Genomic DNA, 15,022 nt, shown 5'->3' with positions numbered 1-15,022 from the left:
TCCCTTACTCCGTGGGTCTTATCCTATAGACCATAATAGCCTAATGTGCCTCAAACCTCCCCGGGGCTACAGCTAAGTTTTCATCAGCATGTGAAAATTATTGTTTCATCTGAGTGTTCAGAAAATTATTGCGGTGTCTTGGAGTTGAACTGTGTAGAGAGAAGTACAACTTGCGAAGCTAGGGCTAAGGAAAGATCATGTGTTTAGTTTTACAAGCAGAAGCTTTGCATATGATAAAAAGCTCGGTGGCAAACATGGTGAAAACCCGTCTCTACTAAAAATACAAAAAGCCGGGCATGGTGGCACGCACCTGTAATCCCAGCTACTCTGGAGGCTGAGGCAGGAGAATCGCTTGAACCTGGGAGGCGGAGGTTGCAGTGATCGGAGATCGCGCCACTGCACTCCAGCCTGGGCGACAGAGCAAGACTCCGTCTCGGGGAGGGGGGGGCGGGGGGCGGAAAGAGCTCTGTCAAGGGAGTGAACAGCTCAGCTCAAACATCACGGTGCTGAAGGGCAACCTGGTAAACACAGAACTACTCAACCACCAGCATTTACTGAATACTTGACGCAACAAAGGTGTAGTATGTTGAGTAAGATGTTGCAGGCTAGACTGTAAACACCACTAAGAGCCTTCTTTTGCTGGGAAAATCTGTTCTGAATCCAAACAACTTACTAACAAAGGCACTTGGGAAACACATTATGTTGCGTTATGTTGTACCTTGGGAACTTCCTGAACTCGAGGTAATTGCAAAGCAGAACAGGGATCCCACAGAGTTGAATCTGAATCCTTAAAAAAGGAGGAAAGTGAAGAGGGCATGGGGAGCTGTGTTGCAAAAGGAAAGAGACTTTCCAGATAGATGGTTTTTAACAGCTAGATGGGTCAGATGTGAGGGGAAGGCCAGAAGGTGTTACAGAGAAACAGATTCAGAGAGGAAAAGCAGTGATAAACAAACAAACAAACAAACAAACACCTATGGGGAGAAGCAGGAAAAGAAAAGACAAGAGGCAAACGACAACTAAAAAGAAAGATGTGGCCCCCAATTCCTAGTTTTTAGAAGGTAGCCCAGGGATTATCCACCAGAACCTCCTACAAATCCTTGTTTGGCCTGTGGTGTCTCACTTCTCTACCGAAATGTTTTTATTAGCAAAGCCAAATTAAAATTAACATCAAAATGGCAAGGATGAAGGCTGAGGGTGTATTTTGTCTTAGAGATCACTGGCTGGAAAGTCATTCAAAACTTTCAACAAACATTTGCTAGTCAGCTTCATGTATACAAGTGTTGTGTTTTGTGTTCCTGGAAACACAAAGAGTTATAACGTTGTTTCTATAAGGAGGTAAAAGGGGCATTCCACAGTGCTTGATAGAATGAAATTGTGATGGCTGAAAGAACAATTGGGGGTGGATGTGGTGGCTCATGCCTGTAATCCCAGATATTTGGGAGGCCAAGGTTGGTGGACCACTTTAAGGCCAGGAGTTCAAGACTAGCCTGGCCAACATGGTAAAACCCCATCTCTACAAAAAATACAAAAAATTAGCCAGGCATGGTGGCGTGCACCTGTAATCCCAACTACTTAGAAGGCTGAGGCCAGAGAATCGCTTGACCCCGGAAGACAGAGGTTGCAGTGAGCCGAGATCACACCACTGCTCTCCAGCCTGGGTGACAGAGTGAGACTCTGTCTCAAAAAACAAAGTAAATTTAAAAAACACAAAACTGCCTGGCTCCTGCCACAGTGAGAAGCAATGTGGGACTCAGGCAAGGCTTCTTCCTCTCTGGATTTATGGAAAGAGGCCATGTTCCTCTGTCCCCAACTCACCTTGGGGCTTCAGTCATATGGGCAGGAATTCACAGATGTGTTGTTCTTAACTTTGGGAAGTATCTGAACTGAATCTCTGCTGAATTTTGCTCATCTATACTAATCAGCAATGAGGATGCCTACAGCAGGTGGATAGTGTGAGAAAGTGGAATGGGAGCTGTAATGTGAGAGATGAAAGTGGTACCTGAAATAACAGTTCTGAGAAAAGACTGAGCAAACAGTTAACTTCATAGAAACTACTGGCAAAGAGAGTACAAGAACGGTAGGTGGCCCTGTGGAGTATCTCTCAGTAGTATATGAGTGACTTCAATTGAAAGTCATGGAAATAGTCCATAAATAAAAAAATCAAAAATAAAAATCAACATGTTGAAAAAACAGAATCTAAGGTAAGCTCCCTGTTTTACCCGGTTTCTGGTTCATTGTAATTTCATGTACATTCACTTGAGTATTACTTTAGCATACGTGTGAGCTTGGCTAGTGTGATTCTGTAGGCAAATATTGTAATTCTCAAGGGGAAGTTTCAGACAGAAAATAGGAAGCTAGCATTGTAAATCTTTTACAAATCCTTTCTAAAGAGCATTGGAGATTATGGGACGGAAAGTGATAATCCACCACTACTACAGTAAGCATGCTTTAGAGCAGTCACTCAGGACAAAACACCCTAAAGCTCCCATCCAAGCAGGCTTTACTTTCACAACTACTTTACCTACCTTCCAGTTTTGAGGAAATTCTATCTGGAGACAATAATTGAGGTTTTCTTTTAATACCATTCCTTGTTGCCCTCATGACTCCTCAGCTCACTGAGGCAAGAGAATCTATTTTTTCTGAGAGCATTTATCGAGGGTGGACACAAAAACAACAAAACAACCACAAAAAAAACCAACAAATTTTTAAAAGAAAAAACAGAAAGCGGACCTGGCATGCCTGTAACCTCAGCATTTTGGGAGGCCAAGGTGGGCAGATCACTTGAGCCCAGGAGTTCAAGACCAGCCTGGGCAAGAAGGCAAAACCCCGTCTCTACAAAAAAAATACAAAAGTTAGCCAGGCATGGTGATGTGCACCTGTGGTCCCAGCTACTCAGGAGGCTGAGGTGGGAGGATTGCTTGAGCTCAGGAGGTAGAGGCTTCAGTGAGCCATGATTGTACCACTGCACTCCAGCCTGGGTGACAGAGCAAGACCCTATCTCAAAAAAAAAAAAAGTAAGAAAAGAGAAAGAATAAAAGAAATCAATTCTCAGCTTGTAAACAGATTTTTTAAAATTCATAGCAGAAAAACTAATCTTAAACACCAAGGTTTGTGATTTTGCAAAAGATGGGTTATCTGGAGCTTCAAAGGGCTAAGTGCAGAAAGAAGTGAAACATGAATGTTTTGTCCATAAACAGTCAATTAGAAGAGAGCAGATGAAGAACCAGACCACCCTCCCTGGAGGTTAGATAGGGTTTCCTGACCTGGGGAGGAGAATTTGAATTGAAGAAGAGATAGCACTGAAAGCCATGAGCATGGTGTTTCTGACCTCTCACCACTCCTCAGGCTAAGTTATTAGGGACACTTAGGTCTCCGCTCAAGTTTAGGAACCCAGGAACAAAGTGGTAGATTGCATTATTATTTAAAAATATATTGGCCGGGCGCGGTGGCTCATGCCTGTAATTCCAGCACTTTGGGAGGCAGGGGTGGGTGGATCACGAGGTCAGGAGATCAAGACCATCCTGGCTAACATGGTGAAACCTCATCTCTACTAAAAATACAAAAAATTAGCTGGGCATGGTGGCAGGCGCCTGTAGCCCCAGCTACTCAGGAGGCTGAGGCAGGAGAATGGCATGAACCCACAAGTCGGAGCTTGCAGTGAGCCGAGATCATGCCACTGCACTCCAGCCTGGGCGACAGAGCAAGACTCTGTCTCAAAAAATAAAAAATAAAAAATATATAAGCTGCCCCTGGCTGGAAGCAGTGGCTCACACCTGTACTCCTAGGACTTTGGGAGGCTGAGGTGGGCAGATCACGAGGTCAGGAGATCAAGACCATCCTGGCTAACACGGTGAAACCTCATCTCTACTAAAAAAAAAAAAAAAAAATTAGCCAGGCATGGTGGCGGATGCCTGTAGTCCCAGTTGGTTGGGAGGCTGAGGCAGGAGAATGGCATGAACCCGGGAGGCAGAGCTTGCAGTGAGCCAAGATCGTGCCCCTGCACTCCAGCCTGGGCAACACAGCGAGACTCCATCTCAAAAAATAAAAATAAAAATAAATAAATAATATAAGCTACCCCTTTCCAGAGGAGAATTCAACTTCTCTGCCTTATTGATGTCAGGTTTATCCATTTGACTTGCTTTAGCCAATAAAATGTGAGCTTTTCTAGCCAGCACAAGGTTCATTTTATTCTCTTTTTCCTCTACCCTGATATCAGCAATATCAGCTCTGCCAGCCTGGATCTAGGAGAGCACAAGGCATGGAGAAATACCATGGCTGACCCAGGAAGGCCAGGCGAGTGAAAAATAAACCTTAGTCTTTCTAAGCCACTGAGATTTGGGGAGCATTTGTTACCACAGCATAACGCAGATGACCCTGACTGATACAAATAGAGAAGAGGTCCCCAACCTTTTTGGCACCAGGGACCGGTTTTGTGGAAGACAATTTTTCCATGGGCAGGGGTGGGGGATGGTTTCGGGATGATTCAAGCACATTGCATTTATTATGCACTTTATTTCTATTATTATTACCTTGTAATATATAATGAAATAATTATACATCTCACCATAATGTAGAATCAGTGGGAGCCCTGAGCTTCTTTTCCTCCAACTAGACAGTCCTATCTGGGGGTGATGAGAGACTGTGACAGATCATCAGGCATTAGATTCTCATAAGGAGCCACACCTAGATCCCTCGCACGTGCAGTTCACAATAGGGTTTGTGCTCCTATGAGACTCTATAATAATGTCACTGCTAAATCTCACAGGAGGTGGAGCTCAGGCAATAATTCAAGTGATGAGGAGTGGCTGTTTTTGTTTTTATTTATTTATTTTATTTTATTTTATTTTTTTTTTAATTGATCATTCTTGGGTGTTTCTCACAGAGGGGGATTTGGCAGGGTCATAGGACAGTAGTGGAGGGAAGGTCAGCAGACAAACAAGTGAACAAAGGTCTCTGGTTTTCCTAGGCAGAGTGTTTGTGTCCCTGGGTACTTGAGATTAGGGAGTGGTGATGACTCTTAACAAGCATGCTGCCTTCAAGCATCTGTTTAACAAAGCACATCTTGCACCGCCCTTAATCCATTTAACCCTGAGTGGACACAGCACATGTTTCAGAGAGCACAGGGTTGGGGGTAAGGTCATAGATCAACAGGATCCCAAGGCAGAAGAATTTTTCTTAGTACAGAACAAAATGAAAAGTCTCCCATATCTACTTCTTTCTACACAGACACAGCAACCTTCCGATTTCTCAATCTTTTCCCCACCTTGCCCCCTTTTCTATTCCACAAAACCGCCATTGTCATCATGGCCTGTTCTCAATGAGCTGTTGGGTACACCTCCGAGACAGGGTGGTGGCCGGGCAGAGGGGCTCCTCACTTCCCAGTGGGGGCAGCCAGGCAGAGGCGCCCCTCACCTCCCGGACGGGGCGGCTGGCCGGGCAGGGGGCTGACCCCCCCACCTCCCTCCCGGTCGGGGCAGCCGGCTGGGTGGGGGGCTGACCCCCCACCTCCCTCCCGGACGGGGCAGCTGGCCGGGCGGGGGGCTGACCCCCCCACCTCCCTCCTGGACGGGGCGGCTGGCGGGGCAGAGGGGCTCCTCACTTCCCAGTAGGGGTGGCCGGGCAGAGGCGCCCCTCACCTCCCGGACGGGGCGGCTGGCCGGGCGGGGGGCTGACCCCCCACCTCCCTCCCGGATGGGGCGGCTGGCTGGGCAGAGGGGCTCCTCACTTCCCAGTAGGGGCGGCCGGGCAGAGGCGCCCCTCGCCTCCGGGACGGGGCGGCTGGCCAGGCGGGGGGCTGACCCCCCCCACCTCCCTCCCAGATGGGGCGGCTGGCCGGGCGGGGGGCTGACCCCCACCTCCCTCCCGGGCGGGGCGGCTGGCCAGGCGGGGGGGCTGACTCCCCCCACCTCCCTCCCGGACGGGGCGGCTGGCCGGGCGGGGGGCTGACTCCCCCACCTCCCTCCCAGATGGGGTGGCAGCCGGGCGGAGGGGCTCCTCACTTCTCAGACAGGGCGAATGCCGGGCGGAGGGGCTCCTCACTTCTCAGACGGGGCGGCCGGGCAGAGACGCTCTTCACCTCCCAGATGGGGTCGCGGCCGGGCAGAGGCGCTCCCCACATCTCAGACGATGGGCGGCCGGGCAGAGACGCTCCTCACTTCCTAGATGGGATGGCGGCCGGGAAGAGGCACTCCTCACTTCCCAGGTGGGATGGCGGCTGGGCAGAGACGCTCCTCACTTTCCAGACTGGGCAGCCAGGCAGAGGGGCTCCTCACATCCCAGACGATGGGTGGCCAGGCAGAGACGCTCCTCACTTCCCAGACAGGGTGGCAGCCGGGCAGAGGCTGCAATCTCCGCACTTTGGGGGGCCAAGGCAGGCGGCTGGGAGGTGGAGGTTGTAGCCAGCCGAGATGACGCCACTGCACTCCAGCCTGGGCGCCATTGAGCACTGAGTTAACGAGACTCCGTCTGCAATCCCGGCACCTTGGGAGGCCGAGGCTGGCGGATCACTCACGGTTAGGAGCTGGAGACCAGCCCGGCCAACACAGCGAAACCCCGTCTCCACCAAAAAAATTCGAAAACCAGTCAGGTGTGGTGGCGCGAGCCTGCAATCGCAGGCACTCGGCAGGCTGAGGCAGGAGAATCAGGCAGGGAGGTTGCAGTGAGCCGAGATGGCAGCAGCGCAGTCCAGCTTTGGCTCGGCATGAGAGGGAGACCGTGGAAAGGGGAGAGGGAGAGGGAGCCCGTGGAAAGGGGAGAGGGAAAGGGAGACGGAGAGGGAGAGGGAGAGGGAGAGGGAGACGGAGAGGGAGAGGGAGAGGGCGAGGAGTGGCTGTTAATACAGATGGCGCTTTACTCACTGGCCCACTGCTCACCTCCTGCTGTGTGGTCCTGTACCTAACAGGCCAACGACTGGTACTGGTCTGTGGCCCCAGGGTTAGGGACCCCTGAAATATTGTACTGCGCCCTGCTTTCCATCTGAGACTTGGATAGAAAATTTTAATGGAAGTGCTTCATACCAACCAGATATGGGGAGCAGCAGTACTGAAGTGGTGACATGGCAGAAATAGACACAGGAGGGACTGAATCCACAGTTTCCTGTGAGCCCCAGAGTGATGGAGAATAGCACTCAAGTCAGTTCTTTGCTGCTAAATACCTAAAAGGAAACCTGGGTGGTGAATGCAGCAGGGACAGAGGCCAGCATCCAAAGATTAGGAGGGAGAATCACCCCCAAAGGAATGTAGTGAGCCAGGTGTTTACCACCCACCCACTCTACCCCAACACCTGAACACCTTAAAGTCTCTTTAGAACCTAGATGTCACACGGAGAAAATGAGAGGGGCAGAAGCCTAAATATAAACTTAAAATGACTGAGACTGTTGCATTTGCCCAAGTTTACCTGGAAAGCCATACGACTAAATTATTCAGTCAGTGATAAAAATAGGGGGTTCAGCCGGGCACGGTGGCTCATGCCTGTAATTCTAGCACTTTGGGAGGCCAAGGCGGGCGGATCACAAGGTCAAGAGGTCAAGAGATCGAGACCATCCTGGCCAACATGGTGAAACCCCGTCTCTATTAAAAATACAAAAATTAGCTGGGCGTGGTGGCAGGTGCCTGTAGTCCCAGCTACTCGGGAGGCTGAGGCAGGAGAATTGCTTGAAGCTGGGAGGCAGAGGTTGCAGCGAGCCGAGGTCACATCACTGGACTCCAGCCTGGCAACAGAGTGAGACTCGGTCTTGGAAAAAAAAGAAAGAAAGAAATAGGAGGTTCAAGATAGAATTCAGATCCGCTTTTACAAAAATAGTTGTATGTTTGTCTGCCTAAGTTTGCAGCCTGAGATATGTATACACACTTCACCAAGATAAGAGAACATTATGGAGACTCCATGAGTTCAAAAACTGGAATGCTGAGGGTCCACCTAGGCAAAGATGAAGTCATGTGTGAACAATGATAGCAGCTTGTATAATAGACCACCTTCCCCCAAGCCTGATGTCCATGCTATGCCTAGATATTGGCTTTGCCTAAGGCAGCCATCAAGGATCTGCTTCTAGCAACACATTCAGCTGCATAAATATTTATTCTAGTAAACCTGAAAAAGGAAATAGTTGTAAATAAATCCTGCCAGAATTTTCTGCATTCTATGCACTAAACTTTTTTCCTTGTTTTGCAAAAGAAAGCTGTAATATGACACTAACATTATCATCTCCGGGATTGATTTTTTTTCAATTGGATTTGAGGGGCACTGGCCAGATTAATATTTAATGTTTTTGTGTAATTTGAATACTAACACAGTAGACTAAGATAATGTGAATGCACTATAAAAAAAAAATCAGAGCTTTAACCTTTAGTTCCTCTGAAATAGAGGGCTGATGCCTTTAAAATGGAAGATAAAGGGCTAAGAAGTTTTCAGGCTTTGATGTCATACAGTTTGAAATAAAAAATATATACGATTAAATAGGATTCTATAATATTATGAAAGAAAGATATTAAAACAAGTAAATCACATAATTTTATACTTCACTTTGAAAGAATTTAGTTATTACTTACCAGCAAGAAAATATGTCATGATAAATGATCTTGCTATAATAGAAGATTTTCTAGGAGGTTCAATATTAGGTTTTTTAATTACTTGGACATGGCTTACTTTCATTATGCTGTGTTGTGATAGAACTAGTACAGCAAAGGCGAATAACAATGATGGGTACAAAGTATAAATATGAGTGAGGAAAATAATGAGCAATGTGTGTAGAAATAAGCATATAAGTAAAAAGTTGTGAAAAACAAAAGAATAAAACTGAAACATGTTATAGGACTTAATTAAAGTGCCCATGACTTCTCAGATTCGCTGTCAAGTTTGAAAACTTTTTTTTTTTGAGACGGAGTCTCGCTCTGTCACCAGGCTGGAGTCCAGTGGCGCAATCTCGGCTCACTGCAACCTCCACCTCCCAGCTTCAAGCGATTCTCCTGCCTCAGTCTCCTGAGTAGCTAGGACTACAGGCGCGCACCACCACACCCAGCTAATTTGTGTATTTTTAGTAGTGATGGGGTTTCACCATGTTGGCCAGGATGGTCTCGATCTCTTGATCTCATGATCCGCCCACCTCGGCCTCCCAAAGTGCTGGGATTGCAGGCCTGAGCCACTGCACCCAGCCTTCAAGTTTGAAAACTTTTATACGTTCTACCATATTTACTAGTTAAAAACCTTGGCCAATTTCACTCAGTCTCTACAATTATAAATGGAGTAATAGTACCTACCACCAAATGCAGTGGAAATTAAAAAGATAAAATATATTGTGGTAATTTTTAAAATGCGCTTATTACCTGGAAAAAAACAATTATTTCATGATGATAAAATGATCAACTCATCAAATAATGAGCCTTCAAACTATATGAAATAAAAATTATCAGAGCCAAAGGGAGAAATAGACAAATCCCTAATTATAGTTGGAGATTCTAACACTTCTCAATAGTTGATAGGACAGGTAGACAAAAAAATAAGGTTATAGAAGATTTGAACAACCCTATCAACTAACTTACCTGATTGGTGTTTATAAACGTTACACCCATCAACTACACAATATGTGTTTTCAAGTACACATGTAATATTCACCAAGATAGACTATGTATTTTTTAAATTTTTTATTTCCATAGTTTTTGGGGAACAGGTGGTATTTGGTTGCATGAGTAAGTTCTTGAGTGGTGATTTGTGAGATTTTGGTGCACCTTTCTCTCGAGCAGTATACACTGAACCCAATTTCTAGTCTTTTATCCCTCACCCCCTTCCCACCCTTTCCCCTTGAGTCCCCCAAAGATAGACCATATTTTGAATCATAAAACAAGTTTCAATAAATCTAAAATAATTGAAATTATTCTCTGGCCAAAATGATAGTAAATTAGATGCCAACAACAAAAAGATATCTTTAAAATCCACAAATATTTGGAAATTAGGTGACACACATATAAATAACCCATGGATCAAAGAAGGAATCACAAGAGAATTTAGAAATTTTGAACAGAATAATAATGAAAACATTACATATCAAAATTTATGTGTTGCAGCCAAAACAGTACTTAAAAAGATGTTTATAGTTTTAATTGGATATACAGATGCTTCTCTACTTATGATTAGGTTATGTACAGATAGACCAATTTTAAAGTAAAAAAAAAAATCATAAGTCAAGCCATAGGTGCCACCTGTATTAGAAAAAAAGTGAAAAAATTAACGATGTAAACATCTGCCTTAAAAGGCTAGAAAAAAGAAGAGCAAAATCAACCCAAAGGAAGTAGAAAATGGAAATAAAAGAACAAGAATGGAAAGCAATGAAAGAGAAAACAAACAGTAGGGAAAACCAAGAGTTGTTCTGTTGAAGAGATTGATAAAACTGATATTCTCATAGTAGATTGGTCAAGATAAGGAAGAAAACCCCACAAATTGTCAAATCAGTAATGAAAGGGGAACATCACTATTGTTCCTACACACATCAAAAAGTTAAAAAATAATATTAGATAAATTTGACAAGTTGATGAAAATGACAAATTCCTTTAAAAACATTGAGAGGTGAAGCCAGCTGAGCTTCTGGGTCGGGTGAGGACTTGGAAAACTTTTGTGTCTAGCTAAAGGATTGTAAATGCACCAATCAGCACTCTGTGTCTAGCTAAAGGATTGTAAACACACCAATCAGCACTCTGTAAAAATGCACCAATCAGTGTTCTGTGTCTAGCTAAAGGATTGTGAATGCACCAATCAGCACTCTGTAAAAACGCACCAATCAACACTCTGTAAAATGGACCAATCAGCACTCTGTAAAATGGACCAATCAGTGCACTGTAAAATGGACCATTCAGCAGGATGTGGGCGGGGCCAAATAAGGGAATAAAAGCTGACCACCCCAGCCAGCAGTGGCAACCTGCTCACGTGCCCTTCCACGCTGTGGGAGCTTTGTTCTTTTGCTCTTCTCAATAAATCTTGCTGCTGCTCACTGTTTGGGTCTGCACTACCTTTATGAGCTATAACACTCACCGCAAGGGTGTGCAGCTTCATTCCTGAAGTCAGCAAGACCATGAACCCACCATGATGAACAAACAACTCCAGACTAAAGAGCTGTGACACTCACTGCGAAGGTATGCGGCTTCACTCCTGAAGTCAGCAAGACAACGAACCCACCGGAAGGAAGAAACTCTGGACACATCTGAACATGTGAAGGAAGAAACTCTGGACACACCATCTTTAACAGCTGTAACACTCACTGCGAGGGTCCACAGCTTCATTCTTGAAGTGAGACCAAGAACCCACTGGAAGGAATAAATTCTGGACACGACATGACTTACCAAAACTGATAGAAAAAGCAGTAAGATGTCTGGCTAGCATTATGCTTATCAAAGAAATTGAATATGTAATGGAAAACCTCAAGAACAGAACTCTAGGTCCAGATGGCTTCGCTCATGAATTCTATCAAGTATTTCAGAAGAAAATAATAATTATCTTATAAAAACTTTCTGAGGAAATATAGGAAGGAAAATTTCTCTACCTATTTCATGAGGCCCACATAGCTTTAATAGCAAAACCTGACAAGAAGATTATAAAAGAGGAAAATTATAGAGTAATATCATTTATGAAGATAGAATACAAATTCTCCAAAAAATCAAAAAATAAAATGTAGCAACATATGCAGATAATATAGCATGACTGAGATTTAACTCATTAATGTATGGTTGTTTCAACATTTTAAAAATCAGTCAAAGTTCAGTAATTCACCAGATTAATAAAATAAGCATAAAAATTATATCATAATTTCAATTTATGCAAAAAATACAGGTGGTAAAAGCTAGCACCTGTGGATTTTTGTTTTTTGTTTTGTTTTGTTTTTGAGACTGAGTCTGTGTCACCCACGATGGAGTGCAGTGGCAGATCTTGGCTCACTGCAACCTGTGCCTCCCAGGTTCAAGTGATTCTCCGCCTCAGACTCCTGAGTAGCTGGGATGACAGGCGCCCACCACCATGCGTGGCTAATTTTTGTATTTTTAGTAGAGACGGGGTTTCACCATGTTGGCCAGGCTTGTCTTGAACTCCTAACCTCAGGTGATCTACCTGCCTCAGCCTCCCAAAGTGCTGGGACTACAGGCGTGAGCCACCACACCTGGCCCCATTTTTTGATTAAAAAAAAAAATACCAGCAGGACATGGTAGCTCACACTTATAATCCCAACACTTTGGGAGGCTGAGGTGGTGAACTGCTTGAGTCCAGATGTTCAAGACCAGCCTGGGCAATGTGGCAAGACCCCATCTCTACAAAACATACAGAAAATTAGCAGGGTGTGGTGTGGTGGCACATGCCTATAGTCCCAGCTACTCAGGAGGGTAAGGTGGGAGGATCACTTGGGTCGAGGAAGGGGAGGTTGCAGTGAGCCAAGATCACGCTACTGCATTCCAGCTTGAGCAACAGAGCAAGACCCTGTCTCAAAAAAGTAAAAAATAAAACTTAGCAAATTAGAAGTAGAAGGAAATTTTTCTCAGTTTGATAAAAGGCATCTATGAAAGACCTACTGCTAACAGCATGGCTAATGGCAAAATATTGAACACTTTATATGTAAGATCAGGAACAAAGCCAAGATGTTTATTTTCACTCCTTCTATTTGACGTTCTACAGTAAATTCTACCTGTGTAAAAAAGCAGTTAAATGAAATAAAAAGTCATCCAGATTGGCAATACATAAAGAGCTACACCATGCTGATGGGTTGAGATTTTAATTCTCCCCAATTCAATCTGTAGAATCAACGCTATCTGATCACAACTCCACCAGGCCTTTTTGTAGAAATTGACAAACTGATTCTAATTTTATATAAGAAAGCAAAGGACCTTTTGGATGAAGCTGGAAACCGTCATCCTCAGCAAACTAACACAAGAACAGAAAACCAAACACCTCATGTTCTCACTCATAAGTGGGAGTTGAACCATGAGAACACATGGACACAGGGAGGGGAACATCACACACAGGGGCGTGTTGGGGGTTAGGGGCAAGAGGAGGGAGAGCATTAGGACAAATACCTAATGCACGTGGGGCTTAAAACCTAGACGACACGTTGATAGGTTCAGCAAACCACCATGGCACATGTATACTTATGTAACAAACCTGTACATTCAGCACATTTATCCCAGAACTTAAAGTAAAATTTAAAAATAATAATAAGTTTAAATAAAATAATTTTTAAAAAGCTTCTTTATTCCATGGTTTTCTCTCGGAAGGAAGAGAGAGAGAGAAAGGGAGAGAGAGAGAGAGAAAGAAAGAAAGAGAAAGAAAAGAGAAAGAAAAGGACCTAAAATGACCAAAAAAAATTTGAAAAAGAGATCAAAGTTGGAGGATTTATACTACTTGATTTCAAGGCCATAAAATTACAGTAATCAACACAGTGTGATATTGAGGCAGGGTTAGTTAAGTAGATCGCTGGGATAGAATAGAGTCCAAGAATAGTCTTCCACATATATAGTCAATTGATTTTCAACAAAGGAGCCAAGGTAATTCAATAGAGAAAGCATAGTCTTTCAACAAATGGTACCAAAACAACTAGGTATCTATATGGAAAAATTAGATGAACCTCCACCTCAATTTCATACTAAAAATTAATTAGAGATAAATCATAGACCTATGCATAAAATGTAAAATTATAAAATTTCTAGAAGAAAGGTTATAGGAGACTATAATGAGAGAGGCAAAAATTTATGAGACAAGAAACAACACTAAAAGAAAAAAATTAATAAATCAGACTTCAAAATTATAAACGTTTGGTCTTCAAAAGATATCATCACAAAAATGAAAATGCAATCCATAGACTGGGAAAAAATATTTGTTCTACATGTGTTTGATAAAGGATTTGTATCTGGAATACACAGAGATCTCCTAAAAATTAATAATAAAAAGATAACCCAATTTAAAAGTGAGCAAAATACTTGAACTGGCACTTTGCAAAAAGAATGTAAATGAATGGCTAATAGACCCACGGAAAGATTATCAAAAGGCACCAGGGAAATAAAAATTAAAACTTCCATGAGATATCACTTTGCATATACTATAATGACTAAAATTGAAAAGACTAAAAATGTCAAATGTTGGTGAAAAGTAAACCAACTAGGAGTCTCATACATTGTCAATGGGAGTAAAAAATGGTACAACCATTTTGAAAACCTATTTGGCAGTTTCTTACAAATTTAACCTACTAAGTCCTACTCTATGACTTAGTAACTCTACTCATAATTGTTTATTCAAGGGAAATGAAAACACATGTTCATAAAAAGACTTGTATAGTAACATTCATAGCAGCTCTATTTGTAATAGGTAAAAACTGGAAACAACACAAATGTCCATCAACAGGGGAACGGATAAATAAATTATACATCTACACAATGGAATGCTACTCTATTAAAAAAGAAGCAATGGACTATGGATACCACAATAGCTGGGACAAGTGTCAAAAGCATTAGGATGAATAAAAGAAGACAGACATAAAAGAGTGCATAGTGTGTTATTTTATTATATGAAGTTCTAGAACAAACTAAAGTATAGTGAGAGAAATCAGAGTAACAGGGATTCACTGAAAAGAGTCACAAGACAACTTCTGGGGGTGATGGAAATGTTCTATATTATGATTTTCTTTTCAAAATCATTGATCTTCCCACTAAAAATTGGTATTTGTTATGATTCTCTCTACTTTGGGGTATATTTTTCATTTCTGTAACAATATTTTATGGAAATTATAAAATATAAAATGATTCTAGTTAGTGATTTTAATGGCTTTTTTTCCATTTATGTTGTGGATGAAGTCCCAAAGGCCTAGAATAAAATAGATAGCAGGATTCTGTATTCTTAAATGACCTGATAGACCCCACTTGTGCAAGTATAATAAATGATTGTAAAACTATTTCTTTCAGCACTGGCAATCTGTCCCCTCCAGTCTATAAAAGAATGGAAGTGGAAGAGGTCAAGCAAGGGGATTTCTTTGAAAAATATAAATGAAATAGGTGCTTTATCTCCC

Source organism: Gorilla gorilla, chromosome 1 (assembly GCF_029281585.2).
Source record: "Gorilla gorilla gorilla isolate KB3781 chromosome 1, NHGRI_mGorGor1-v2.1_pri, whole genome shotgun sequence".
NCBI classification, from domain to species: Eukaryota; Metazoa; Chordata; class Mammalia; order Primates; family Hominidae; genus Gorilla; species Gorilla gorilla.
This window is presented reverse-complemented; position numbering follows the sequence as displayed.